Genomic DNA, 11,838 nt, shown 5'->3' on the forward strand with positions numbered 1-11,838 from the left:
GCACCTGGGATCGAGAAAATTACAAATATTCTGGAAAGGCCACTTAGTTGATAAGAACATTCAAAATGAAATTTTTTTTTACACCGGATGCAGGAATCCATTAGGCGCCAAGGAGAACTCACGATTGGTGAGCTGGAGGGATAATGCTCGTAAACAGGATATTGACGAGTACTCAAATTGAAAGATTGGGAGACTTTGAAATTTGAGTGGGCACTTTGGGATTTGAAAAATCAGACCTTAGACAAAACAGCTGTGAAACAAACAGTAAAACGTAAACAGCAGGAAGGGCGGGATAATAAGGACACATCAAAGGGGGAGCCCCAAGTTTATCTGGCAGGCCAAATATTCCTGATTCAAGTGATACACACGATGAGGAAGTTTTAACAGTCATCCCCACCCCCTCCCCGGCACTGATCCTACCTTCTGCTTCTGCTGCCACACAACGTACTGGAACTCGTATTGACCCATCATCAGAACAACCCCCCCTACACCCACCTAAAGAACTCAATTCGTAATATTTATCTTCAGCCTACAAATGAACAGCCCCTGCCAGTTATCCACTCAGTTCTGTTATCAATCCCTGACTTGCTGCTAGTAACCAAACAGGTCATTCAGGTCTGGTAGGACTTTAAACCCCAGGAACTATGTTTAATCATGGCTCATGCTCAGTCCTATGAAGTACAAATAATTTCTTGCTGACTCCTTGCACTTTACCACCGAGATCCCTTTATCGTAATGTTTGTTTTAACCATGGGAAGGTGGGCCACTATGCCAGGGCTTGTCCATTGCCATGCAAACAGGGCCAGGATTCTCACTGTAAACTCATATGCTTCACTACCTCGAACCCATTTTGACTGACCCGAACCAACTACCCTGTCCTCTCACTAGACCATACTGACGAGCCCACAGCAATTCTTCACATTGAAGTATTCCCTTTATGATTGACACTGCTGCGATTCACTCTGCCTTGGCTTTGTCATTGATTCAAAGATTATAATTTTCCCCTCTCTGATGAACATGTGGAAATTTCTGGTTTCATGGGTGAAACTGCTGTTTACCCACTCACACAACCTCTCACGTTTTTTGACTAGCCCGCACTAAATACCCAGCCCCCTCATGTGCAATTAGTTTTTGTAAGATTGCTGTAGAATGCTGTGGGGTGACATTGGCTATCCTGTATTGCTCCCATCGTAAACAGAGAGCAGGCTCAGTGAATTTCTCACTCCGTAGTATTGATAGCGCTGGTGGAAATTTGTTTATGATAGAGCAAGGAGTCATGACATACAGTGGGACAATCTCTCGATGTAGTTAGGAAGGTGGAACTAAGAGAAAATACCTGATCAGAAAAATGTTTCTAAGGTTACCGGCCTCTCTGAGAAATTGAATATTTTGGTAAATTCTTTGTGTAAATTGGGCAGCTTGGTAAATTGTTATATATGAATTAAAGGATGTCCAGTTTGAAGTTTTGAACTATTGTTATGGTCTGTGTGTTTAGTGTAAACTTTCCATAGAGTTGGTTCCAAAACTGTGACTCTATCAGCAAATGGATGACATGAACACAGGGAACTGACCAGCTATTTTTTACCTAATAGAACTTTTAATTGCAATTCCATTGAACAATTGGCAGAAATTGAAAAAACTTCGAATAGAAAGAAAAACAGAGAGAGAGCAACAGGCTGCTAGTCTTTGCATTCACTGGTCTGTTAACTCTTTGTGTTCTGTGATGAAAGTACCTTTGTTCATTGGTGGTTACTTGTGTTCTTATGTAATCTTTGTTTTCTTATTCCCTAGAACTCGAGATCTGGGAATGTTTTGAATTGGGTCTGCATGTTGGAAATCCATGGTGATTTAAAGCTGCTGTTTGTGTCTTTCATTAGTTTAAATTCTGCATGGTTAATGTTAGTTCATTTTCAAGGACTTTCTACACTGATTTAAGTCTATACTTGCCAGGAGAGGTTCATTGAAAAAGATTGGGTTTTAAAGATTGGTTATTTTTTCTTCTTGGGATTTGAATTTATCATGTTTGGAGTCTCATTTTCTGGCCAGTGTGAATTTCCAAATACTATTTTAACATTTAAGGTAATCTTTAATTCCAAATGATACGATCATCTTATTTGCATGTAGCTTGTGATGATTGGAATTTGGGAATGCAGTTCAGAAATGTGAGAACACTGAAGGTGTGGGGGTGACGTTGCACAATATTTGGTTGTTGAAGGACATACAGGGGCACTTGCCCTTGTGAGTGCTATTGTATGCAGGTTGTAACCGTATGTGGAATGACTGTTCTGTACCCCCTATGCAGGTCAGGAAGCTAAGGACCTGTGATGTAGCCATTTGTGAACGGGCAGTGAGCCTAATTTGAGAGAAATTATAGGAAAAAGTGGAAATTATCAATTAAAGAATGGCAAGAAAAAGCAGATCGTGAACAGAGAGATGGCTTACTGGCCAGTTGGAGGAATAATGCATGTGATAGGGGGATAGAGTTACGTGCAGCAGATGGGACTCCCAGGAACTGTAAGAGGTTAAAGGCTGAGTGTAGATGGGCAGACAAAAGGCGACTAAGGAATCAGGGAAAACGGTGTAAAGATGCTAGGGCTGAAAAAGACAATCCTTGCTAGACCTGATTTGGCTAATAACCAACAGAACACTGTTGACCCCCTCACAAGTTTCCATTCATGTGATCCCACCCACTAAGGTTCAATCACGAGTTAAATGTTTGGGTGCATTAATTAGTCCTACTGACTGTTCCCTTACACAGAAGCAGATTACCCCCATTTTGCAAACCCCACCCCGTACCTCACCCAAATGGATGAGAGTTTTTGGGGTTGGTCAATTTTTGCAGGCAGTGATTTACAAACATGACAACTTGCACTAAAGGCCTTACTCCTTATTCATCTCCGAATGCTTCCCTGAAATTTCAGTTGTCTGACTTAGCCATGCAGTCATTTCATGCCCTCAAAGACAACTTGGCTGCAGCCCAGGATTACGCTGCTCACTGTATGTCAGACCCTTTCAGTTGTATGTTAGTGTAATAGATAAATGCGCTACTGGTGACAACTCAGTAGCGTGGTGACTGTCGTCGCCCGATGGCCTATTATTCCATTAATTTGGATCCTGTTGCCTGTGGCCTCTCTCCATGCACTCAAATCCTAACTGCTGTCCACCTATTGTTCAGGCAGCTTCTAATCGGGCCCTTCACCAACCCATACAGGTGTACACCTCGCGCTCTGTTGTTGCCCTCCTCACGTTTCAGCAGAACCAACACTTCACTCAAGCTCGTCTGAGCCATTATAAGATCTCAGTCTTGCAGAACCCTGACCTCTCGTTTCGATACTGCTTCACTTTGAATTCTGCTATGTTCCTTGAGCAACCCGCTGATGATCTTCCTGATCCCCCCGCATGACTGTTTGCTTCAGAATCATTTCCTTACTGCACCACGCCTGGAATCGGCTGACCTCACATTTGAAAATCCTGACTTCATATTTTATGTTGAGGGTACTTCCTCTGTTTTCCCAGATGGTGTCCAGTAGTCAGGCTATGCTATTGCAATAGACCCTGCCGTTCAGGAGTCTGCTGCTTTTCAGACTCCTGTCTCCACGCAGAAAGCCGAGCTTTTTCTTCTCACCAGAATTTGTCAATGTATTATAGCCACTGATAAAAATGTTTACACCGATTCAAGATACACATTTGGTGTTGCCCGTGACTTTGGTCTGCTCTGGCAGCAACAAGGCTTCCTTACTTCTATGGAGACTCTCATTTAAAATGCTCTTTGGGTTAAAAATTTCCTTGATGCTATTCTACTTCTTTGTCAATTGGTTGTATTAAATGTACTGTATACAGAAGGGGGGGACACTCCGGTACAAGTAGGCAATGCCTCTGTTGGCTTGGCTGCTCAGGAGGTAACTAATGGGAATCAGGCTCCAAATCAAGTAGCTACTTCAGGGACAAAGGCCAGAGCAAACTGCAATTCAAAGTTTACAGAGGATGCCTCTGAAACTGAGCGTGCACTTTGGAAGTCAATGGGGTGTTCACACTCCTCAACATGAGACCTCTGGCAAACACTGGTCGGTCAAGATCCTATTCCTGATTCTTTGTTACCAGTGCTTATTGATTACTTGCATTCTTGTATTCATCTTGGCAAGGAAGGAATGGTACAGCTACTTTTAAAAACCTGGTGGCACCCGGATTTGAATATAGCAGCCCAAATGCGGCTAGATCGATGCCTTTATTTGCATGAAAAATAACAAGGCTAAATGTATTTAGTGCCCTTCTGGGACTACCCCACTGCCAGATGGGCCTTTGCTTGTATACAGCTTGATTTTATTGAATGACCTCAGGTAAAATGTTATAAATACTGTTTAGTGATGACTGATGTATTTAGCAAAAGGACTGAAGTCTTCCCTACCACTAATTGTACGGCACAAATGCTGGTGAAAATATTGTTTGACTGAAGTTACTCCCCACTTTGGGTTACCTAAAACGATAAGTTCAGACAATGAAAACGAACCTTGCAGCTCAGCAAGCAAACCGACTTCCAGAATGCACCACATTTTGTGGCTCGTATCAATACTGAATTATGTGAATCACTTTTAATTAAACAGCAATTGCCCTACATGTATCGCCCACAGGCAGCAGGGATTATGGAATGGGCCAACGGTACCGTAAATGAAAAATTATCTAAATTAGTCAAAGAAACAAGGTTACATTGGCTCAAAGTTTTGCCCTTACCACATTTTCACATGCGAGTGACTCCGTGTTCACGGACTGAACAATCAGCTGCAGAGATCATTTATAGTTGGCCAATGAGGACTTTGTCGGATGTTCATACTGAACCCCTAAAGGGCATAGATCTCCATGTGATGGGAGAGCAAATGCAGAATTACCTAAAACAGTTAACTCTTTCTCTGAAGTTTCTTCATTTGCAGGTCAGACAATCGCATTGCCCAGCTAAGGAAAATACGATTGCCTTCCAATATCTATAAGTAAACCCAGGTGATTACGTGATAGTCAAGAATCGGGAAAGCGCTTCAGGTTCTCTGCCTTTATTCCTGATGAAGGGCTTTTGCCCGAAATGTCGATTTTGCTGAAGCTCCTCGATGCTGCCTGAATTGCTGTGCTCTTCCAGCACCATTGATCCAGAATCTGGTTTCCAGCATCTGCAGTCATTGTTTTTACCTTTTTATACATATAGAGTCACCTGGATAATGTGTAGCAATGGTTTCTTAAGACTTCCCTTCTCAACCTTAAAAAGGTTGGTAGCAAACTGGAATAATTTTTCTTAAAGAAGGGGAAGTAGTCCATAGTTGATCTATTCTCTCAATGTCCACTTTTTAATGCACTGAGTCTTGCCTCCTTTCCACTATAAGCTGGACCTAGAGTAATCAAGTCAGGTCACTTATTAAAACCTTTTATGTTGAAATATTAAAGTGCAACAGATGTTCATTTCTTGGAGTTTAAATTTAAAGCTGCTAATGAATATTACTGAATGACAGGTTAGTGAAGCTGCAAGCAGAAAATTTGCTAAATTCAATAAGTACAGCATTTTACTGACACCTGGCCAGATACAGCTCAGTTCCTGGTTGGTTTTGCACAATTTATAAAAAGTTGTAGCTTGAATTTACTTTTGGTAGATGTTTAAGTTTAATGCATTATCAAAATATGTAATTAAAAGACAGCTGAGACAGAAATGAAGCACAGTTTTAAAAGAACTTGATCAGCTGTAAGTTCTGACCAAGTTAATCTTTGTGTAGCACAGATCTTACTATTTATTTTCTCTCTCTTGCTTTCTCATTCACTTAACTACTGTATTTTAATGGTTTATAAAGTTATATCTCTTCCTAATTGTTGTGCAGAAATATCTTTGTTTATTTTTTTTTAAATTTGGACAACCTACAGTGTGACTGAGAAGTTGTTACAGAAAAAACACTGGGATCAGGGAGATTCACTTTTGGCAACAGATTTGTAAATCATGGAATAGATTTTCAGCCAAGATCAATAACGTCAATAATTAGCTTCAAAAAGGAGCTGGCTAAATATTTGGTTAGGAATTTGACTGGAGATTAGAAAGGTAAGTGCAGTTAAAAATGAGTAAGTGGTTTATGAATAGTTCCTGAACTGCTGGCACTGTACCCTTGTGTTGTAGAAAATGAAGATGAAAAACATAGGATGGATGTCTTAGACATTCTAGCATTCTTGTTGAATTACCTATTGGCAGAAGACTGGAGGTGCAGAAAGTTTGCTTAACATCTGTCAAGAGATGAAATGGATTTGGCAAAGCCAACCTTCATCTGTACAAGGAATTGGTTTGAATGGCTATTCTCATTTCATGTTTTCTTTGACTATGAAACAATGTTCACAACTATAAATCTGTAATCCAGTTTATTATGCTGTTTGTGAATGTATGATCTACAATCACTCTGCAATCTTTCCAATCCTTTATTTGCCTCCAACAGAGTCAATTACACATGATGCACTTTAATCATTCATCAAGACTTTTTTGAGAACAACTTCCAAATGTGCAACCTCTACAAGTTAGAAAGAGGAGGACAGGAGATACATGGAAACACCACCCCACCTGTAAGTTTCTTCCAAGTCACACAGCACCTTGACTGGGAACTATATTGACATTCTTCTACAGTCACTGGATCATAATCTTGGGACTCCTTTTTTTACAGCACTGGAGATGTACCCATACCAGATCAATAGCAATGGTTAAGGTACTCACCACCACTTTCTCAACGATAAATAGAGATGAGCTGGTGACACTGACATCCCATGAAAGAATAATAAACCCTCCATTCTCAGCACTTCACTGTCTCCAGCTCTGTTGGGCTCTCTGCAATTAACATTATTCATATTTGTTCATAGCTCCTTCTGTTGTCCACTTATGCCATTCCTCATCAACACAATGCAGCTTGGCAGCATCCAAAGTCAAGGAATAAGGCTCCATATGTACATTGGATGCACTTTTCTGTCACTTTTGTTGACTTTGCCCACCATCTCTACATTGTTGGATGGTATGTCCAATAGCCAATCCTGGGTGAGCCACACTCTCCTTCAGTTAATCATTGGAAAGCCTGATTCCATCTTTCTATAATTACTGACTGAAGTTGGACCAGATGCTTTGCAATCTTGGCATCCTATTTAATCTCCAGATTGATTTCTTGATCCTATATTTGCTCCATTGTAAAGACCATCCTTTTCCACTTTCATATCATACCCTGTCCGTTTGCTGCTGAAACTCTTATTCATTTTTTTTGTCATCCCACGGTTTGATGTTTCCACTGCTCTTCCAGTTGGCTTCCGAAATTATGACCTGCACAAACATCAGCACATCTATAATTTTGTTTCCTATCCTGCATCCTGTGATTTTTCATCAAACTTGCTTTTCAAATACCCTTTGCCTCAAGTTTAAAATTCTTGTTCTCTTATTTAATTGACTTTGGGACATAAGAAGTAGGGGCAGCGGTAAGCAATTTGACTCCTCAATCCTGCTCCACTACTCAATAATATCATGGCTGAAGTGATTGTAGTTTTAACTCTGCTTTCCTTCCTGTCCCTGTTCCTTTCTGTGTCAAAAACCTGTATAGCTCAGCGTAGAATTTATGTAATTACCCAGCCACAACTGCTCAGAGAGGAATAGAATTCCAAATACAAATGGTGCTCTGAGAAACAAAAGTCCTCTTTCTTCCACCTTAAGGGGGAAAAGCCTTTATTTTGAAACTGTTTTCCCTACTCCATGAGCGGAAAGAACCCCTCAGCATCAACTCTCACTCCTTCCCATCCCAATAATCTCCTTCAGCTGTAAATACTTCAAAATACTTTGTGTAGCTCCTCCTTTAGCCTATTTTGCATCCCCGCTCTCTTCATCTATCAATTGACATTCATGCATTTAACAAGCTAACTCTTGAACTCCTAAAGTTCCTGCCGTCAACCTTTTTAGTTCCCTATTATCTTCTGCTTCTAAGAGACTCTCCTTAATGGCAATCCCTTGACTAAGCTTTTAGCCAACCCACCCCACCATCTGGTTATTTGGCTCTGTATCCAGACTCACCTGATTATGCCTCTTTGAAGTGCCTTTGTTACTTCCAGACTTTACTATTCCAACACTCTCTCAGGCCTAGCCACCTAATGTTCTGGCTTCCATGAATTTATAGTCACTAAAAATTATGATAACTGTCTCCTACCTCGCATCAGATTCATTTACCATCATTCCTATGCTTATTGGCATGCACAAGCTTCCGGTTATACAGATTGTCAATTTTAACATTCTCAGTTTTTAAGCCTGGCCTCTCCCTGTCTCGGTTATTTCCCCAGTAATCCTCTGAAATATTCTTGCGTCACTATTTCTTGATCAAGCCCTGTTTTAATTACTCTATGATTGGTAGCCATGTCTATTGCTGCCTCAGCCCAAGCTCCTCCCCAAATCTCTCTATCACCATGACTCTCTTCCTCCTTTTAAGATACTCTTTAGAACTTACCTCTGATCGACACCATTCCTAAAACCTCTTTTATGTGTCAGATGTAGGTGATAATACTCTGTGAATTGGGTTACTATATAAATAGAAATTTGTTGTTTATATTCTGAATAAACTCACATTGTTTGGTCCCTAACTATTTTGGTCATGGTTGAAGTTTCTGTAGTACATTTTCAGTTTCTAAATTACGGCTTTGATTGTTCTGTGGGGGATCTTTCAATCAAATTATACTGATCCATTGTTTGAATTAGTAGTTTTGTTAGTAGTTTTTCACTTTAGTGTGTTGCAATTGAGAGTAAAACAGGATTACATCTGAGAGACAGATTTCATGAAACAATATTCTTGGATTTTAACTTGATTTATTTATAGTCATGAGTATTTATTACAAATACAGTGAGAAGTGTTATTTAGTGTCACTCGTCTCCAGCGCCAACTTAAAACACAGAAAATAAACAAACTGAAAACAGAATATAATATCAGAAAAATGAAACAATAAAGTTCAACTTGTAAATTTATCTCAGTAAAGTTAGGTGGTCTTTGGAACACTTTCTAGCTCAACCATGAGCCTGGATTCAAGCTCCTCCACCCCAGTACCTCAAGTCCCTGTGGCTAAACTGCTGTGACTAATCTGCTTCACTGCGTCCACTGGAACAAAGAGTCGCTATTCACCAGTGTCACCTCACCTTCCCCAGTGCTGCCACTGCCATGGGGTCACATTAGGCCAAACTAGCCAATGCAGCTGCTGCCACAAGGTCCCATGCTGGGACCAAATTCTCCTCCATCACCATGTCCGCTGTCAGACACCCGGGGCTAGCCATGTATCAGGAGCCTTGGCCCAATCTGTGAGTCTGCCTGGGAGATTAAGCCTGGGACCTGCTCCTCCCTTGGGTTGGGAAGGAGCCATGTATGCCTTTTCGTGGCATTGCTGCCGCCAAATGCTGCCTCCTTTAACACTTACTCAGCCTTGCCATTCCCTAGGCCCATGCAGCCATGTTCCTCTGCCATTCCATGCACGGCCCACTCTCGCAGCTGCCACCAAGGCAAAAAGGTAGGAGAAAAGCCTTTCAAGAAAAACAAAAATAGAAGTAAAAATAAAAAGAAGAGAAAGTGAAAGAAAAGCAGACAGAAGTGGGTGAGCCCCGGACTCAGCAGCATGAATGCTGCTACGCCACTGCTGCCATCTTGAATCTATCATGCTTTCTTTGGCATATGAACTGTTACTTGTTTTATTCTGTCTGCTCTAGTAGCTTGTGCAGCAATTATTTCTTACCTACAAAACCTAAAAAACACCATCTACTGGGGACATGCATATTCTCAAGTTAGACATTCCACTTAGTGGAGCTAACTGGTAACTGAGAGGGACTTCATTGCAAATTAAATCACATTTTAAAGATTGTGACCAGAGGGATCATTCAAAAAATTGGAGACATCAAAATGAGTGAGGAGGAAGATTAAACAGACTCTAATCTATCTTGTGCTGACTCTTTCAAGCTTTTTCAACTTTGAACAGTATATGGGAAAGAGTTCCAAATTAACATATGGAGCTGGTGTTGAATCACAGAAAATTCCATGTCATGGTTCCAGAAATGTGGATAAGGTGGAAGTTATGCAGACTGAGTTCTAAAAACGCATTTGAATGTGTGGCACCCTTTTTGAATTACTAGGAACTGGAAGATCTTATTAATTAATAGCCAAAACTAAAACCAAAGAGCTATATTGATGCTACATCATTTATTTAAACTCTGATCCTTTTGCTTTATATTAAAACAAAGCCACAGGTACTTTACTATACTACAGAACATAATCAAAATGTTAATTTTGTTCTCATATATTTGCTTACATCTCATCTGATTTTATTAGCTATCCTTTCCTCTTGTATTCAACATTAATGTTAACACACAAACAACTGTTTGACAGCATGTAGCAATTGTTTAATAAAATTAATTTTATCTTTCCAATATTAGTGACTGAGTCTTACATTTTATTGGCTAGATACCAATAGTGTCAGATTTCTTGCATGGATTTTTGCTATGAACCTAGTGAGTTTTCTCACCATTTTTCACCGAACCCACCACAATAACTACCTAACCCACCCCATGGTGTCCCTCTCATCTGATTAATCTTAAGAGATAAGAGCAAAAATTAGGCCATTCAGCCCATCGGGGTCTGCTCCACCATTCAATCATGGCTGATAAGTTTCTCAACCCCATTCTCCCACTTTCTCCCCATAACCCTCAATCCCCTTGATACACAAGAACCAATCTATCTCTATCTTAACTATGTTCAATGACCGGGCCTCCACAGCCTTCTGTAGCAACAAATTCCATAGATTCCCCACTCTCTGGCTGAAGAAGATTTTCCTTATCTCCCATTCTAAAAGGTCTTCCCTTTACTCTCAGGCTGTGCCCTCGGGTCCTAGTCTCTCCTACCAATGGAAACATCTTCCCAACATCCACTCTGTCCAGGCCATTCAGTATTCTGTACATTTCAGCTAGATCCCCCTCAACCCTTTAAACTCCATTGAGTATAGACCCAGAATCCTCAAACATTCCTCATGTGTTAACAATTCATCATTCACTGGATATTCCAGAGATGACCAGCATCTGTTTTGATAGTACCGTCATTAAAAGTTCACCTTGCACCTGGACAGGAGCTGCCAGTCTGGGGCTGCCCTAAACAGCTCCTAACATTTGCCTTGGACATGGCAGGAAGGGAGGTTTAGTGCCCTTCGTTGCACTTGGAGGGCCAGTTGGACAGGATGGTAAAGGCTGAGATGTCCTCTTTCCCCAGGGACAAGCAGCAAAGGAGGCTATGACACCAAACCATGCCAATGGTGAGAGGGCACCATCTGGGTTAAAGTAGATTCAACGGTCTGGATGAATAGGCGAAAGTGAGGACTGCAGATGCTGGAGATCAGTGTCAAGATTAGAATGGTGCTGAAAAAGTACAGCAAGTCAGGCAGCATCCGAGGTGAAGGAAAATTGACGTTTCAGGCAGGAGCCCTTCATCAGGAATGAATGGCTCCTGCCCGAAATGTTGATTTTCCTGCTCCTCGAATGCTGACTGACCTGTCTGAATGAATACACAACAATGTAGGAAAAAATTTAATGACCTTCTCCAATCCGCCATTGTAAGTGCCACCATCTTCTTTCCAAAGACCCGCTCACTCAGTCTCTACCACTGTACCCACCTCTCACCAAGATTCATGCTCTAACACTCTCATTAATGCCTGCAATATCTTCCCTCATTCACTGTCACTGGCCCTCAACCCCTGACACCATTAATCTGCCTACTCTCTGTGCTGCCTACTCACTCGCCTGGGACGCCGCTCCATCTGCACCGGCAGTAAAAACAGTGACGC

This window comes from Chiloscyllium plagiosum, chromosome 27 (genome assembly GCF_004010195.1).
Source record: "Chiloscyllium plagiosum isolate BGI_BamShark_2017 chromosome 27, ASM401019v2, whole genome shotgun sequence".
Lineage (NCBI taxonomy): Eukaryota > Metazoa > Chordata > Chondrichthyes > Orectolobiformes > Hemiscylliidae > Chiloscyllium > Chiloscyllium plagiosum.